The 16,688-nt window shown below is 42.7% G+C and overlaps 1 protein-coding gene across 1 annotated transcript in view; it reads right to left on the bottom strand.

Moving 5' to 3' along the window:
* MTFR1 (mitochondrial fission regulator 1) overlaps window positions 1–2,982 on the bottom strand; it is a 60,134-nt gene extending 57,152 nt beyond the window's left edge. Inside the window, exon 1 of the mRNA XM_019973731.2 lies at window positions 2,852–2,982. The gene's annotated coding sequence lies outside the window, so the exon portion shown is untranslated. The remainder of the gene's footprint in view (window positions 1–2,851) is intronic.
* Between the last annotated feature and the right edge of the window lie 13,706 nt (window positions 2,983–16,688).

Raw genomic sequence — 16,688 nt, 5'->3', positions numbered from 1 at the left:
TGAGTTCCTTCTTCCTCAAATTGAACAGGGCTCATGGATATTTCTTGTTGTTGAGTTGCTTTAAGTCGTGTCCAACTCTTTGCAGCCCCAGGATCTGTAGCCCACCAATCTCCTTTGTCCTTCAGTTTTCCAGGCAAGAATACTGAAGCGGGTTACCACTTCCTACTCCAGGGGATCCTCCCAACCCAGACATTGAACCCACATCTCTTTCATTGTCAGGTGGATTCTTTGCCGCTAGGGAGATCTGGAAAGTCCATTTCTTTTATATTCACCAGGTCAAATCACTAATTGTTTCCACGTCTCAGGTGAAGCCATTTTTGACAGAGCCAGCTCATTATATTCCTAGGAGACTGTGATCATGTCACTTCTTTGCTCAAAATTCAAGTTTCTTAAATTTGGCACTCAAGTTCCTTCATGTGTGAATTTAACCTTACTTTTAGACTTTTGAATTACTCCCCTACAGTAGGAATCCTAAACTCCAACTCAGCAGGTCTTCTCTACTGTCCTCTGAATAAGCCCAGCTGTCTCTCTCTGTCTCTAGTCCTTACTCTAAAACTATCGGGTTGGCCAAAAAGTTCGTTTGGGTTTTTCCAAAGGCTGTTACAGAAAAACCCAGAACAAAGTTTTCAGCCAACTCAATACTTGGATGAAGATAAGAAACAGTGTAAAACTGAGAAGATGAGGGATACATATTAAAGTAGCCAGTATATATAGCAAGTATATGTTAACTGCCAAAAGAGATAGAGACTATTCCTTGATATATTTTTTTCCCTTTTCATTTCCCCTTTAACTGGCCATATCTAGAGAAAAAATTTTTAATTTTATTTATTGAACTACACTTGCATACTTTGCTCATAACTTTAAAACCAACTGTTCAGTTCAGTCGCTCAGTCATGTCCGACTCTTTGCGACCCCATGAACCGCAGCACGCCAGGCCTCCCTGTACATCACCAACTCCCGGAGTTCACTCAAACTCATGTCCATCGGGTCGGTGATGCCATCCAGCCATCTCATCCTCTGTTGTCCCTTTCTCCTCCTGCCCCCAATCCCTCCCAGCATCAGAGTCTTTTCCAATGAGTAAACTCTTCGCATGAGGTGGCCAAAGTATTGGAGTTTCAGCTTCAGCATCAGTCCTTCCAATGAACACCCAGGACTGATCTCCTTTAGAATGGACTGGTTGGATCTCCTTGCAGTCCAAGGGACTCTCAAAACCAATTGTGTTAACCTTTTATTGTTTCAAAGGGACAAAAAATACCTATCTTACTATTGTATTCAAAATATCCAGGTGTGGTTTTTTTCCCATTATGGATTTGTAGCCCAACAGAAATTTCCACAGCAGTTAGGTTTACTCCACAATTTCTTGGGACATTCAATTATGGTTAAAAGAGCAAGAATTTTGCAGTGACCTGGATCAGCAAGCTAAATTACAGCCCCCTGCTTCATACATAGAGCTTCCCAAGTGGCTCAGCAATCAAGAATCCTCCTGGGTTCCATCCCTGGAGAAGGAAATGGCAACCCACTCCAGTATCCTTACCTGTGAAAACTTACAGAGGAGTCTGGCGGGCTACATACAGTCCATAGGGTCGCAAAAGAGTTGGACACAACTTAGGGACTAAACATCAACGACAAGCTTCTTACATCAGCCTGACCTCAGGCAAACTGCTTAACCTCTCTAAACCTCTTTTCCTGCTCACCTGTAAAATGGGATAATACCCATCAATACTTCATACAGCTGTTGTAAAAGTTAATGAACTAACAGCTGAAAACACTTTCACAATGCTTCATACACATCAAGGACTCGGTAAAAATTATCAATACTAAAAATTTATTGAATAAAAATCAAATATTACTACCACTCAAATGCAGTAAAGCTACAGACAAAACTAGATTATTTGGCACCTTTTGTTTTCAGTGATTTCGAAAGCCTGAGCACCAGGTAATGAGACAGCACGGTTGGAAAATTGCCCACATTCTCCTAACGCAAAATGCATTAGCGCCGTCTACGCCTTAAAGCGTGCCTTATTTTACTCAATCTCTCTGGGAAGCACATGATTGGAAAAGGATGACTATTGATCCTAAGAAATAAGTAAGAGAGATACAGTGATATGTCTCAGATACACGTCAAAATAATCTGTGGAGAGGGACAAGCCTAGCCATTTATTGATACTTGTTGAAACTGGGTGATGGGTACACCGAGTTCTTTACGCTAGTCTCTCGACCAGGTTTCCATAATATAACGTGCTTTTAAATGTTAAAAGGTCGATTCTTTCCCTTCCACCCCTACCTTTGGGACTAATGTAAGTCCTGGTCAAGAACACACAGTGGGAAAGTCCAAGGAGGCGAAAAGTGAAAACAGTAAAAAGCCGGTCAGCTGAGTTGGTTAAGCCACCGAGCCGCTCGGGAGGTGTGCTGCCCTCTCCGGACGCCCGAGGCCTGGTGGGGAGGTGCGCCCGCCGATCCCGGGGGACGCGCAACACCCACGGGAACCGCCGCCAAGGGCCTTCCGGACACCGGACCGAAGACGGATGAAGGCAGGGGGTAGCCGTGGGGGTGACTGGGCGGGTGGGGGAGCCCCAGCCCTCGGGGCTAGTCGGCCGAAGTCCCTCCGCTCCACCGAAGCCCCAGCCCCACCCAAGCCCTCAGCCACCCGGCGGCCCCAGAACCTCTCCCATCAGCCGCGGCGCAGGCACCCAACCGCCCGGCGGAACCCGCCCTCATCCCGGCAACTCCGAACCGCGCTCCTTCAGCTCCCACGCTGACTGTCACCAGGGCTCCCCACCACCATCGGGCCCGGGGGCACCTCCTCGATCCCCAAGCCAACCGCTCTACAGAGCCGCCAGCCCCACCTTACCTCGGCCGCGCGGAAGCCAGGAGCCTGCTCCGGCAACTCAGGCTTGAAGCTAGGCTGTCCCGGGGCGTTGCTGACAATCACCCAGTCTCCGCCCCGAGCACCGGCCAGCCTGACCAATCAGCGCCTAACCCGAAGGCGGGCACTGAGAGCCCGGAGCGGAAGGCGAGGTGACGGCGGGACGCGCCTGGGACGGCCTTTCTCAGTGTGCGCACGCGCGGGGCTCGACCAGTGAGTGCGCTTTCTCGTGAACCTGGCTTTTTGTCTTCACTTCTTGCGCTGCGAAGTGCTTTGTAAACTTCAAGCTCTAGGTGTGTAGGAAGACCCACATTCTGATTGTGGCCACAAATGTGGATGACCTTGAAAGAAGCTGTGAATCTTAAGCCCATATTAAGCTAACAGATGTTGAGCTCTTTCTTATCGCGCTGTGGGGACGTGTCCTCACCCAGCCTATGTTGTGCCTTCGTATCTTGGGTGTGTTTGTCTTTAGGGGAAGTGAGGGTGTGGGGTTATACAAAGTGCCTGATGGATGAGGATTTTACTGTCTTCAGTTCCAGCATCTTAGTCTGATTCATTGGGACAGGTGTGTTTTCAATAGTTGAATATCCTAGGACACTGGATTTCAAATCATTGTTATGAAAATAGCATTATGTTTATAGCTAACAATATATTAAGCTTGGTAACCTGTGTAGGACTGATAAAAGATTCATTTGTAGAATGAGAAAGCTGTCTATTTCTGTGTGAGCTTTCAAGAGGCTGTTGGTGATTAGCTGTTTCTCTTACCCTCCCATTGTAATTGACCCCAGAGGTCAGTCATCAGAGCTTTGATGTTCTTATCACGGGTGCCAGAGTCTCTCCCTGGCGAGGGCTTCCCTCCTTCAACAAGAGCATCAATTCACTTACTCAACAAGGGATTGTTGGGGGCCCACTGTGACAGTACAAAGATTTTTAAAAGCTTTGAACCACACCCTCAGTGAACCTACAGGCTAACTACACACTTAACTTATGTAACCAGATGTTATAATGGAGGCATGGAGGGGGCCTGGAAGACCTACCTAAACCTGCCCTGGGTTCTCGGGGAGACCAACAGAGAGGACTGAATGCTTGAAAGAGCAGGAGCACCTGAGCTAAAGGGGCAGGGGGCAAGCTTTGCACCATTTCAGACAGCGTTCACCTGTTTCCTCTAAGATCTTTCCAGGGTGAATTTAGTGCTAAGCTAATAAATTTTGAGGGTTTCCTTGGTGGCCTAGTTGTAAAGCGTCCACCTGCCAATGCAGGAGATGCGGGTTTGATTCCTGAGTGGGGAAGTTCCCCTGGAGATCGGAATGGGAACCCACTCCAGTATTCTTACCTGGAAAATCCTAAAGACAGAGGAGCCTGACGGGCTACATACAGTCCACGGGGTTGCAAAAGAGTTGGACATGACTTAGCGACTAAACAACGACGACAAATGAAGCTTCTGCCAAAACCCCGTGACTTGGCTCTTTCCAAGGCGCAAGGAGGGCATCTAGCACTGAGTTCACATGATCATATGTACTTTCAACTCTTTCAAAGGAAGATGTCTTAAAGACCTCCTCAGCGGGGATTGGTTAAGACTTTTTTCCATTCCAATTTCCTTTCATTCACACTTGGCTTCATCCTGGATGCAGTGCAGTGGCTCTGGGCATTTAGGGAATCTGGGTGAGGGGAAAAGATGAATTTGAGTCACTTTGTTGGAATGGCTTCCAGGAAAGCTCCTAACCATTCTTTATTCCGTCTCATAAATGGATGTGTCCAGTGGGACCTGCCATTAGAAGTATGTAGCTGATGGAAGACAAAGAGGGTTTGAAGTGTGCTCAGCCAGAAGCTAATTCTAGGGGGAAATGCTGCAGTCATCACATTTTCAAAATTATAAGCAGAGTGCTTTATTTTTTGTTTTTAATCAACTTTATTTTGGAATAACTTTAGATTTACAGAAAGGTTACAAAGATAGTACAAAAAGTTTCTGTGTGCTCCTCACCCAGTTTTTCCTAAGGCTAACATCTTACATTATCATAAAATATTTATAAAACTGAGGAGCCAACACTGGTACAAATTCCAGACTTATTTCAGATTTTACTAACTCTTTTTCTGTCCCAGAATTCAATCCAAAGTGCCACATTACATTTAGTCGTCATGTCTTTTTAGGCTCCCCGGTCTGTTTCTCAATCTTTCCTTGTTTTTCATAACCTTGCTATGACCATGACAGTTTTGAGGAATCTGGTCAGATATTTTTTAAAATGTTCCTCAATTTGAATTTGTTGATTGTTTCTTTTTTTTTTTTTAACCTCGTGATTAGACTGGGATTATAAGCTTTGGGAAAAATATCGTATGGATTAGATGCTCTTCACATCATATCATATGAGGGGTCCATGATGACTTAATTATGCTGATGTTAAATTAACCCTGACCACCTAGACCGCAGTAGTATTTGCTAGTGTCAACACTGTAAAGTAGCATTCCACACCCCCCCCCACCCCCGCCACCTTCCCGTATTGTCTGGAAGTAAGTCACAAAATCCAACCCACACTGAAGGAGAGCAGGAGATTAAGCTCCACCTCCTGGAGTAGAATATTATCGGGAATTATGTTATCGGAAATTTTTCTGTAAAGAAGATTCATCTCTTCCTCCTTCCCCCACTTATTTATATCCAATCATTTATTATAAATATGCATATATATATTTATTTTATACTTCAGTTTATATTTTATATTATGATTTTAATTTTTGTTGGGGGCCAGAGTGAGGTACTCCGCCCGTGGCAAAGGTCATGAGGAAGGAGGCTTGATATATGCAAAGGCGGGATCGAGCCTCAGGAGTCCCCCTGGAAATCCTCAAGCATCTACCCCCAAAACCAGAGTCTGCCTACTTTCTGCTTTGTGCTCTCACCTACACCTCTGACTTTACGTGGGGGGGGGGGGCCTGTCCCCCACTACCTCTCTCTGAAAAAAGAGTTAACTTATAGCTCCAGTTAATAAAGTTCCTGGGTGTGACAGTGTTTCAACCTACAAACTCCTTTGGAAGTCCTCTAGCCTGCCTGAATAGGTTCTTCTGGCCACATGTGATTGCTCAGAGCCTCCGAACTGTGAGAGGCATGAGATGTTCTAAACTGTCTAAATACAGATTCCTTTGAGCAGTTAAAAGATTGATTAGAAATTGTATTGGTGAAGGGTTTTTCACTTGTTGGGCCAATATTTGCTGCTAAGTCTCCATATCCCTTACCTGCTGTGTCCCTGGCAGTGTATTGATTAATATAATTGGTGTAAGTAGTAGCTTTAATGTTTGTAACCTTGGACCCTTGAGTTAATTCTTTTCTTGATTGAGCCCACCACACCTTTGCCCTATAGGAATGCAACTTTATCTAATGCTTTTGGAGGGTGGCTCCTGACTTTGGAATAATCACCTTTAGAGAAAAATAAGTTTCTTAAAATGTTAACAGGCCTCCTGGCCAGAAGATGATGTAAATCACCTGAACTTTTGCATATGATAAGTTTGAAAGTCTGGCTTCGATTAGGATCAGAAACTGCTGTCCTTGCATGACTCTACCCCTTCCCCCATTATCCTCTATGCACAACTTAAGGTATAAAAACTACTTTGGAAAATAAAGTGCGGGCCTTGTTCACCGAAACTTGGTCTCCCCGTGTCGCTCGCTCTCTCACTCTGGCTGAGTCTCCATTTGGAGCGCGGAACCCGCCATGCTTACTAATTATGCCTGGGCTTCTAAGATCCGACCGGGGAGGCCTCAGTGTCTCCTCTCCTTCGGGAGAACAGAAGGACGCCTGCAGCCTACGTAAGTGGTGCGTGCAAGCTTCTTGTCTTGAAGTTTTATTGGTCTCCCGCGTAAACCAGGCTACTCAGCCTCTTTTCTCCACTGAATTTTCCTACTGAGCTATCCTCATTCTATTACTCTTTACATCTCTAATTAATATCTAATTGAAGCTATCGTATCCTGATCCTCGCTGACGCCGTCCCCGCTTCGAATACCCTGGATCAGCCAGGGCTGGACCTCGGCAAATTTTGTTGTTCAAATTTTTCCATCTTGACCATTGGAACCTTTGGGGTTGGCTCATATGTCCTTTTTGTTTTTTGATCATCATCTTTTTTCTTTTTTCTTTTTTTTCATCATCTTCTTTCTTGAACTACAAGAAGCTCCAGGCTGATCTTGTATTTTTCCCACCCCAGCATTAGAGTTGCCATTTCTCCCTTTCTTCAAGGAGTCCTGGAATGGTATTTAGGAACCAAAATCTAGATACTGGATGTACTTGTTGCCCCGAGGTATCACTGATACTGGCTTCTCTTAGTGGACATATATTACTGCCTTATTTTTTAATTCTTTGTTTACCTCTCTGTGATAGGCAACCTCTAAGTTGGCCCCCATAGATTCCTGTCTGGTATTCATGCTGTTGTGTCATTTCCTCTCCTTGAGTGTGGGGTTGGACCTAGTGACTTCCTTCTAATGAATGGACTATAGCAAGAGTGATATGATATCCCTTCCAAGATTAGGTTACAAAAGGACTGTGACTTGCTTGCTCTCTCTTGATCTCTCCTTTGGTCACTCTGAGAAACCAGCTGCCATAATGTGAGCTGCTCTATGAAGAGGTCCACGTGGCAAGTAACTGAGGAAGGCCTCTGACCACCTGTACATCAGCCTGTAAGAAACTGAATCCTCTAACAGCCACATGAGAGATCTTGGAAAAAGATCCTCTCCACCTTGAGCCTTGATATGACTGCAGCCCCACTGACACCTTGATTGCAGCTTCATGAGAAACCCTGAGCCAGAAACATCCAGCTCAGCCACACATGGGTTCTTCATGCATAGAAACTACAAGATAAATGATTATTGTGTTAAGTTGCTATGTTTTGAGTAATTTGTTAGAAAGCAATAGATAACTAATACAATTTCTGACTCTTCATAAGATCAGTTCAGTTCAGTTCAGTCGCTCAGTCGTGTCTGACTCTTTGCGACCCCATGAATCGCAGCACGCCAGGCCTCCCTGTCTATCACCATATCCCGGAGTTCACTTAAACTCACATCCATCAAGTCGGTGTTGCCATCCAGCCATCTCATCCTCTGTCGGCCCCTTCACCTCTTGTACCCAATCCCTCCCAGCATCAGAGTCTTTTCCAATGAGTCAACTCTTCCCATGAGGTGGCCAAAGTACTGGAGTTTCAGCTTCAGCATCATTCCCTCCAAAGAAATCCCAGGGCTGGTCTCCTTCAGAATGGATTGGTTGGATCTCCTTGCAGTCCAAGGGACTCTCAGGAGTCATCTCCAACACCACAGTTCAAAAGCATCAATTCTTCGGTGCTCAGCCTTCTTCACAGTCCAACTCTCACATCCATACATGACCACAGGAAAAACCATAGCCTTGATTAGATGGACCTTTGTTGGCAAAGTAATATCTCTGCTTTTCAATATGCTATCTAGGTTGGTCATAACTTTCCTTCCAAGGAGTAGGCGTCTTTTAATTTCATGGCTGCAGTCACCATCTGCAGTGATTTTGGAGCCCAGAAAAATAAAGTCTGACACTGTTTCCACTGTTTCCCCATCTATTTCCCATGAAGTGATGGGACCGGATGCCATGATCTTCGTTTTCTGAATGTTGAGCTTTAAGCCAACTTTTTCACTCTCCACTTTCACTTTCATCAAGAGGCTTTTGAGTTCCTCTTCACTTTCTGCCATAAGGGTGGTATCATCTGCATATCTGAGGTTATTGATATTTCTCCCGCCAATCTTGATTCCAGCTTGTGTTTCTTCCAGTCCATAAGATCAGTGGTTCTTAAATTTCACTGTGGAATTTTTTTTTTTTTTTTTTGGCGCATGGGATTTTAGTTCTCAGACCAGAGATCAAACCCATGCCACCCGCTGTGGAAGTTTGGACAGTTAATAATACCGGACTGCCAGGGAATTCCCAGGAATTTGTTTAAAAATGCATATACCCAAGCTCCTTTCCAGATTCTTATGTGATTGCTCTGTATAACTAAGTTTAAAACTGTAGAAGGTTACAGGGCAATCCATTTGGGGATTTTAGAAGAAAATAGACTTCTCTTTTTAGTCTATCTAATCCTGGAATTCTTGACTCAAACAAATGGCTTTGCTTTCTTGGCAGAATCCAGAATAACTGAAATTTCATCTGCTAGTTGAAATATTTATTGAATAGAGGAGAAAAAAAAAAAGAGTTCATTCTTACCCAATGTGCAGCCTTGAAAAAATACCTTGACCTTTACATGCCTCCAGATTCTTAACAGGAAATTAAAGGATTATAATGCCATTATTAAGGCAAGGAGATTTATCCTTATTAAGTGTATGTTAGGGAATAAAAAGATGACCAAGGCCAGTTGTGGGCCAGTTTCCATGTAGAGATTTAACAACAAGTTAGGTTCCTATGCATTCATATTGGTTGATGGTAAGGCAGAATTCTGTTGTATTGATAGAAAGACTATGGGCTTCTAAGTCAGACAGACCTATATTCAAATATGCTCCTGCCACTACCAGCTATGCAGCGTTGGACAAGCCAGCCAGCCTCAGTGGGTCTCAATTTCTTGACAGTGGGGAAAAGAGTCACCTTCAAAGGGTAGTCCTGAGGACTAATTGTGTAACGTTTGTAAAATACTAAGGGCAGGGCTTCTCTGGTGGTCTAGGGATGAAGAATCCACCTTGCAATGCCAGAAACACCAGTTGGATCACTGATCTGGGAAGATCTCACTTGCCGTGGAGCAACTAAACCCATGTGTCACAACTACAGAGCCTGCATGCCTGGAGCCCTCACTCTGCGACTAAATAAGCCACCGACATGAGAAGCCCACGTGCTGCAGCTAAAGAGTAGCCCTCACTTACTGCAATTAGAGCAAGCCTTCATGCAGCAACGAAGACCCTGTGCAGCCAAAAATACATACATAAATAAACAAGACCCTTTCTCTAGTTTTCCTTTTTGACAGCTCTGATTGCCTGTCTATAAAAAATATATCACATTGAAATGGGCCTCAAGAGTTCCTGACTTTAGAATCGAAGAAAACCTAGCTGGTAAAAGACCACTGGGTAAGGCAGTGAAGTACCCATGATAGGAACACTTATAAAGGGCAGCTGGATGTGCTTAGGAGAAGTGCAGCTACAGGACAGCTGCCTAAGGATAATTGATGGGATAGCATTATCTCACAAGAGGGAAGAGTTGAAAGTTGCAGATTAATGCCAGATAGTTCAGTACTCTTAGCTTCAAGGCTCTGGTTACCATAAAAGGCAGATATTGTTAATGGAGAATAATGTTTAAAACAGCTTCCATCATGTAAATCTCAGTACAAACAAATGTATTTTACCATGGTGCCCAAGGAAGAATTACTGAGCTATTCTGATTTAATCATATATTTTTGGATATATTTGGTTGTTCTGAGCCTTGAAACTATTTTATTTTTCTCAGATCAGTGTACAAACCCATCTGATATATGGTATGTTCTAAAAGATGTGTATCCAAATAGATCAAAAAGTCACTGCCTTCCAGAGACTGTGATTGTGATATTCCTTTCTCTAAACCAGATTTGGGATAGACACTGACCCACAGAGCTCTTTTTTTATGTATTTAAATCATGCTTTGTTTTAAAAATTGTAATTATGGAAAATGTTGAACGTGCACAAAAGTAAAAAGCATAGTACAATGAATCCTCAAATATTTACCACACAGCTTCCCACTCCTATTGGTTTCATTTATACTCTTTCCTGGCCTCTTTGATTCTTTTTTCTTTTTTGGAGGTGATGCCAGAGAATGAATCACAAGGCCTGATACAAGCAAACTCTTTGATTCTTTTGAAGCTAATCTCAGCCATGTCATTTTAACCATAAATATTTCTGTGAATATCACTAAATGATAAGGAGTCTTTATTTTATTTTTATTTATTTTTGTTATTTATTTATATTTTTGGTCACACCATGTGGCTTATGGAATCTTAGTACCCCGAAAAGGGATAGAGCCAGGCCCCTGGCATTGAAAGCACTGAGCAAGTGTCTTTTTAAAAACATATCTATACTATTATCGAGGCTTCCCAAGTGGCTCAATGGTAAAGAATCTGCCTGCAATGGAGAAGACATGGGTTCAATGACTGGATCAGGAAGAAGCCCTGGAGAAGGAAATGGCAACCCACTCTAGTATTCTTGCCTGGAAAATCCTGTGGGCAGAGGAGTCTGGACAGCTACAGTCCATGCAGTCAAAAAGAGTTGGACATGACTAGGCGACTAACACACACATCTATCTCCTTTTATTTTCTGTAAACTGCTGATTAGATACAAAGGCTTGATTTGATTCAGGTTCATTTTTTTGGCCAGAATACTTCATTTGTGGCCATGTACACTTGCATCAGAAGCTACATAATGTTCATGTGCTTCTTTTTTGAAACATTAACAGCTATTGATTATCACTGCCTGGATCCGTGATGTCATTATTCTTTGCAAAAGGGTGATGACTGCTTCCCACATGGCTCAGTGGTAAAGAATCCACCTGTAATATAGGAGCCTAGGAGCCATGGGTTTGATTCCCGGGTCGTGAAGATCACCTGGAGAAGAAAATGTCAACTCACTGCAGTATTCTTGCCTGGGAAATCCGGTGGACAGAAAAGCCTGACAGGTGAGAGTCTGCTGCTACTGCTACTGCTAAGTCACTTCAGTTGTGTCCGACTCTGTTCGACCCCATAGACGGCAGCCCACCAGGCTCCCCTGTCCCTGGGATTCTCCAGGCAAGAACACTGGAGTGGCTTGCCATTTCCTTCTGCAATGCATGAAAGTGAAAAGTGAAAGTGAAGTCGCTCAGTCGTGTCCGACTCTTAGGGACCCCCTGGACTGCAGCCTACCAGGCTCCTCCATCCATGGGATTTTCCAGGCAAGAGTACTGGAGTGGGGTGCCATTGCCTTCTCCGAGGTGAGAGTCTACGGGGTTGTAAAAGAGTTGGACACAACTTAGCGACTAAACAACAATGATGATGTGTTATTATCCCATTTCATTTATTAACTAATTGGTTACCTTAAGGCATGTTTATAAAGAAAGGCAGATTGATGCTTGTTTCTTAATATCTACCAGTTTTCAGACTAATTATCGCGCTTCAGCTATTTTGTTACCCTGAAGTGTAGCACGTTTCAGAAAGGCAGGTTTAATGCTTGGCTTGATTTAATGCTTGTTTTAATTCTCTATATAATGTAGTTTTCAGAAAAATGATTTGGTTTTTTCAAATTCTCCAAAAGTGACTGATGATGTTTCTTTTTGTTTTTTCCCCCCAGTATTCGAGTACTCCTGGGACTTCTCAGGTGGTACAGTGGCTTACTCTGTGCTTCCAGTGCTGGGGACGTGGATTTGATCCTTGATCCAATGGGGAATCTGCATGCCACAGGCCATAGCCAAAACAAAACAAAAACAACAAACCAACCTCCCCCTCAAAACAAGCACTCCTGAATTTTTTGACCATAAATTAGCTTTTATTAGATCTTTTCTATATAGTATATTTTTTAAGAGAGACATGGGACTAAATGTACGTTTATGGAATGTCTTCTAGATACTGGTCTAGATGCACTGATGCATTCACTTACACTATTTTATCTGATTACAATAGCAATTTTGGAAAGCAGGTGCCATGACCTCTGTTTTTTAGAAGAGACTGAGGCTCTCAGCAGCAAGGTGAGGAGTACAAAATCATACAGCCAGCAAGTGGTCAAACTCAGATTTGTCTGAACCACTTAGCATCCTGTAGCTTTTTTGAATGAGGTTGTACAGACACTGAGCCACTCAGTGGGGCTCACTGGTTGCCCCACCAGCCTCCAGCCTCTTATATGTCCTCAGAGAGTTTGGTGACCTCCAGTTTGTTGCTCTCATACTTAAGAAAGTAGTTCCTTGGAACTGCTAAATACCCCTGTGCCTTTTAACCTAAAACATATACATTTTTTTTCTAGGAACTTAAACTGATTTTTAGTTTTTAAAAATTTTTATTGGAGTATAGTTGATTTACAATGTTGTATTATGTTCACATGTGCAGTCCAACACATAGATTTTTCTTTGTGGTTGTTCAGTTGCTCGGTCGTGTCTGACTCTTTACGACCCCAAGGACTGCAGCATGCCAGGCTTCCCTGTCCTTCACCATCTCCTGAAGTTTGCTCAAACTCATGTCCATTGAGTTGGTGATGCCATTCAACCATCTCATGCTCTTTTGCTCCCTTCTCCTCCACTTTATTACAATATGATTTTACTTACTGCAAATTTGTCACGTTATATATAAAACTATACTTAACACCTGCCCCCAGTAAAGTTCATTTCAGTTCAGTTCAGTCACTCAGTCGTGTCCGACTCTTTGCGACCCCATGAATCGCAGCACGCCAGGCCTTCCTGTCCATCACCAACCCCCGGAGTTCACCCAAATCCATGTCCATCGAGTCAGTGATGCCATCCAACCATCTCATCCTCTGTCATCCCCTTCTCCTCCTGCCCCCAATCCCTCCCAGTATCAGAGTCTTTTCCAATGAGTCAACTCTTCCCATGAGGTGGCCAAAGTACTGGAGTTTCAGCTTCAGCATCATTCCCTCCAAAGAAATCCCAGGGCTGATCTCCTTCAGAATGGACTGGTTGGATCTCCTTGCAGTCCAAGGGACTCTCAAAAGTCTTCTCCAACACCACAGTTCAAAAGCATCAATTCTTCGGCGCTCAGCCTTCTTCACAGTCCAACTCTCACATCCATACATGACCACAGGAAAAACCATAGCCTTGACTAGATGGACCTTTGTTGGCAAAGTAATGTCTCTGCTTTTGAATATGCTATCTAGGTTGGTCATAACTTTCCTTCCAAGGAGTAGGTGTCTTTTAATTTCATGGCTGCAGTCACCATCTGCAGTGATTTTGGAGCCCCCAAAAATAAAGTCTGACACTGTTTCCACTGTTTCCCCATCTATTTCCCATGAAGTGATGGGACCGGATGCCATGATCTTCGTTTTCTGAATGTTGAGCTTTAAGCCAACTATATTATTATTTTTGGCTGTACCATGCGGTTTGTGGGACGCAAGTTTCCTGACCAGGCCCCGCTGCAGTGTAAGTGCAGAGTCCTTACCCCTGGACTGCCAGGGAATTCTGAAAATATGTATTATTTTTTATAACAGATTTTTCTAGATTGAGTTCTAAAAGGCTGTGATAACTTACATTTTCACAACAATATCGGAGAGTCCTCTTCTTATCCATTATCTCCATCAGCAACTTTGTGTCATTTTGATTTTTGCTAGTCTGATCAGCATCAAGTGATTATTATCATTGTTAAATTAATTTCCTTTCCCTTATTAAAAGTGGATTTCAATGACTTTTTATGTTTATTGGCCACATGGATTTTCTGATTAAATACTAATTTACATTCTTTACCCAGTTTATTTAAAACATTTTTTTATTGGAGGATAGTTGATTTACAATGTTGTGTTGGTTTTAGGTGTGCAGCAGAACAAATCAGTTATACATAATCCCTTCTTTTTCAGATTCTTTGCCCATGTAGGTCGTTACAGAGTATTGAGTGGTTTCCTGTGCTGTACGTTATGTCATTATTAATTATCTATTTTATATATAGTAGTGTTTATGTGTCAGTCCCAATCTTCCAATTTATCCTTCCCTGACACCCAATTTCAGTAGGGTTGTTAATGCCCTTCTTGACAATTGGTAATCAGTTTTTGAATATTACTCTCTATTTGCTCACCAAGTTACTCCCAAATCTCTTACCTATTGACCTTGCTTATATATCTTTTTTCCATACAAAAAAGTTTTTAAAAACAAGTCAAATATGTCCATTTTTTATTCTTCTTGTAAACTTCTTGATTTCCATTCTTGTTTAAGGTCTCCCCCTACTTGTTCATTGTAGTCTCCAAGATTTTCCTAAAGGATTTTTAATATTTCATTTTTTACATTTGAGTTTTAAATCCATCTGGAATTTAATTCTTTGGTAAATAATATATGGCTAACTCTTTTATGTTCATACAATTTATATTTCAGTGCTTCTATTTATTTATCATCCTTTAAACTTTTCTATTTTGACATGTTTTTAAGTCTTATATAGTAGTTTGATAGTGTGTATATAGAATTTATAAATAAGTCATATACATATATCAGAGCTATGTGCTAAAAAAAAAAAAAATAGTGCTTGATCAAAACGTTTTGGAAACCACTGCATTCGACCTTGAGCTCTTTGAGAGGAGTGATTGTCCTCATCTTTGAATCCATTGCTTAGATTGTCTCCGGCATGTTGTATGTGTTCCAAAATGGTTGTTAATGAATCGAATGAATAAAACTGCCATTGTGTGATTCATGTCTTAGGCAACACAGCCATTGAGAAACCTGACATTCCGGCTGTGTCCTGTGGCAAGACATCTGAAGTTAAACACAAGCTATGACTCACAATGGCAGGTATTATAACTTCACTGGTGTTGAGTTCGTTTTTAGCATGGGGACATAAATTCTTAAAATCTCAAAAGACATTCCTGTGGCTTATAGGATTATAGGTGCTTATGAAACTAGTAATCGTTTTTTGTGAATACATTCCCTGCCTTTTAACGTCAGTCACCTACTCTCCGTAATGGCAGTTTGCTAGGAAGAATTGGTCTTTTCGATACTATGAAATCAGAAGTATGATTTAAATTCAGTTAAAGACTCTATTAAACATTTTATTCTGGATGGTGCTAAACACCTGTTATCAATTACTAATTGGGAATACCCCAGATGTCTTTTCCCTTTCAAATATGCAAATTAATCTAGCAAAAATAGCAAGTTTATTTTCATGGGTTATTGTTTTTAATAACAATACCGAATGAAATTTCATCTACTCATCAGTGGGCTATGTTTAATCTGACTGCTGTTTGGACATATGTTTCTCACATCTTTCTACATTTACAATTCCTTTCCCCCCTATTTCTTTTTCCGTTCTAGCTGTTAATTGGTCTGGCTGATTGTTACAAATGAGGCTGGTGCTTCCACCACCTGACATTATACATCATTTTTTGTTTCCTTTTAATTTTAGACTCAGTATTCACTTACTGGGGCTTCCAAGGTGGCGCTAGTGGTAAAGAGCCTGCTGCCAGTGCAGGAGACATAAGAGACTTGGGTTCAATCCCTGGTTGGGAAGATCCCCTGGACTAGGAAATGGCAACCCATTCCAATATTCTTGCCTGGAAAATTCTGTGGGTAGAGATGCCTGGCAGATTACGATCCATGGGGCCGCAAAGAGTCAGACACCACTGAGCACAACAACATAACATTTACTTACTACCATCCCACTCCAGTACTCTTGCCTGGAAAATCCCACGGACGGAGGAGCCTGGTAGGCTGCAGTCCATGGGGTCGCTAAGAGTCGGACACGACTGAGCGACTTCACTTTCACTTTTCACTTTCATGCATTGCAGAAGGAAATGGCAAGCCACTCCAGTGTTCTTGCCTGGAGAATCCCAGGGACGGGGGAGCTTGGTGGGCTGCTGTCTATGGGGTCGCACAGAGTCGGACACGACTGAAGCGACTTAGCAGCAGCAGCAGCAGCAGCAACCACTCCCTCTTGTGACTTTGGGAAGCAGAAACCAGCCAAACATGTTTTTGTATTTTTGATATAGGTAAAATGGTGTGAAAGAGACCTTTTCTACTCAACCTTGCTCCTTTTGCTCAAATTAATTAGGAGGAAGAAAAGAATAACCAAGGACACGTGCATGTGTGTTAGTTGCTTCAGTTGTATCTGACTCTTTGGAATCCTATGGACTGTAGCCCACCGGGCTCCTTTGTCTATTGGATTCTCCAGGCAGGACTACTGGGGTGGATTGCCATGCCCTCCTCCAGGAGATCTT

The sequence above is a fragment of the Bos indicus genome, chromosome 14, assembly GCF_029378745.1.
Source record: "Bos indicus isolate NIAB-ARS_2022 breed Sahiwal x Tharparkar chromosome 14, NIAB-ARS_B.indTharparkar_mat_pri_1.0, whole genome shotgun sequence".
NCBI lineage: Eukaryota > Metazoa > Chordata > Mammalia > Artiodactyla > Bovidae > Bos > Bos indicus.
The sequence above is the reverse complement of the archived record's forward strand: the minus strand, read 5'-3'. Positions and strand labels throughout refer to the sequence as shown.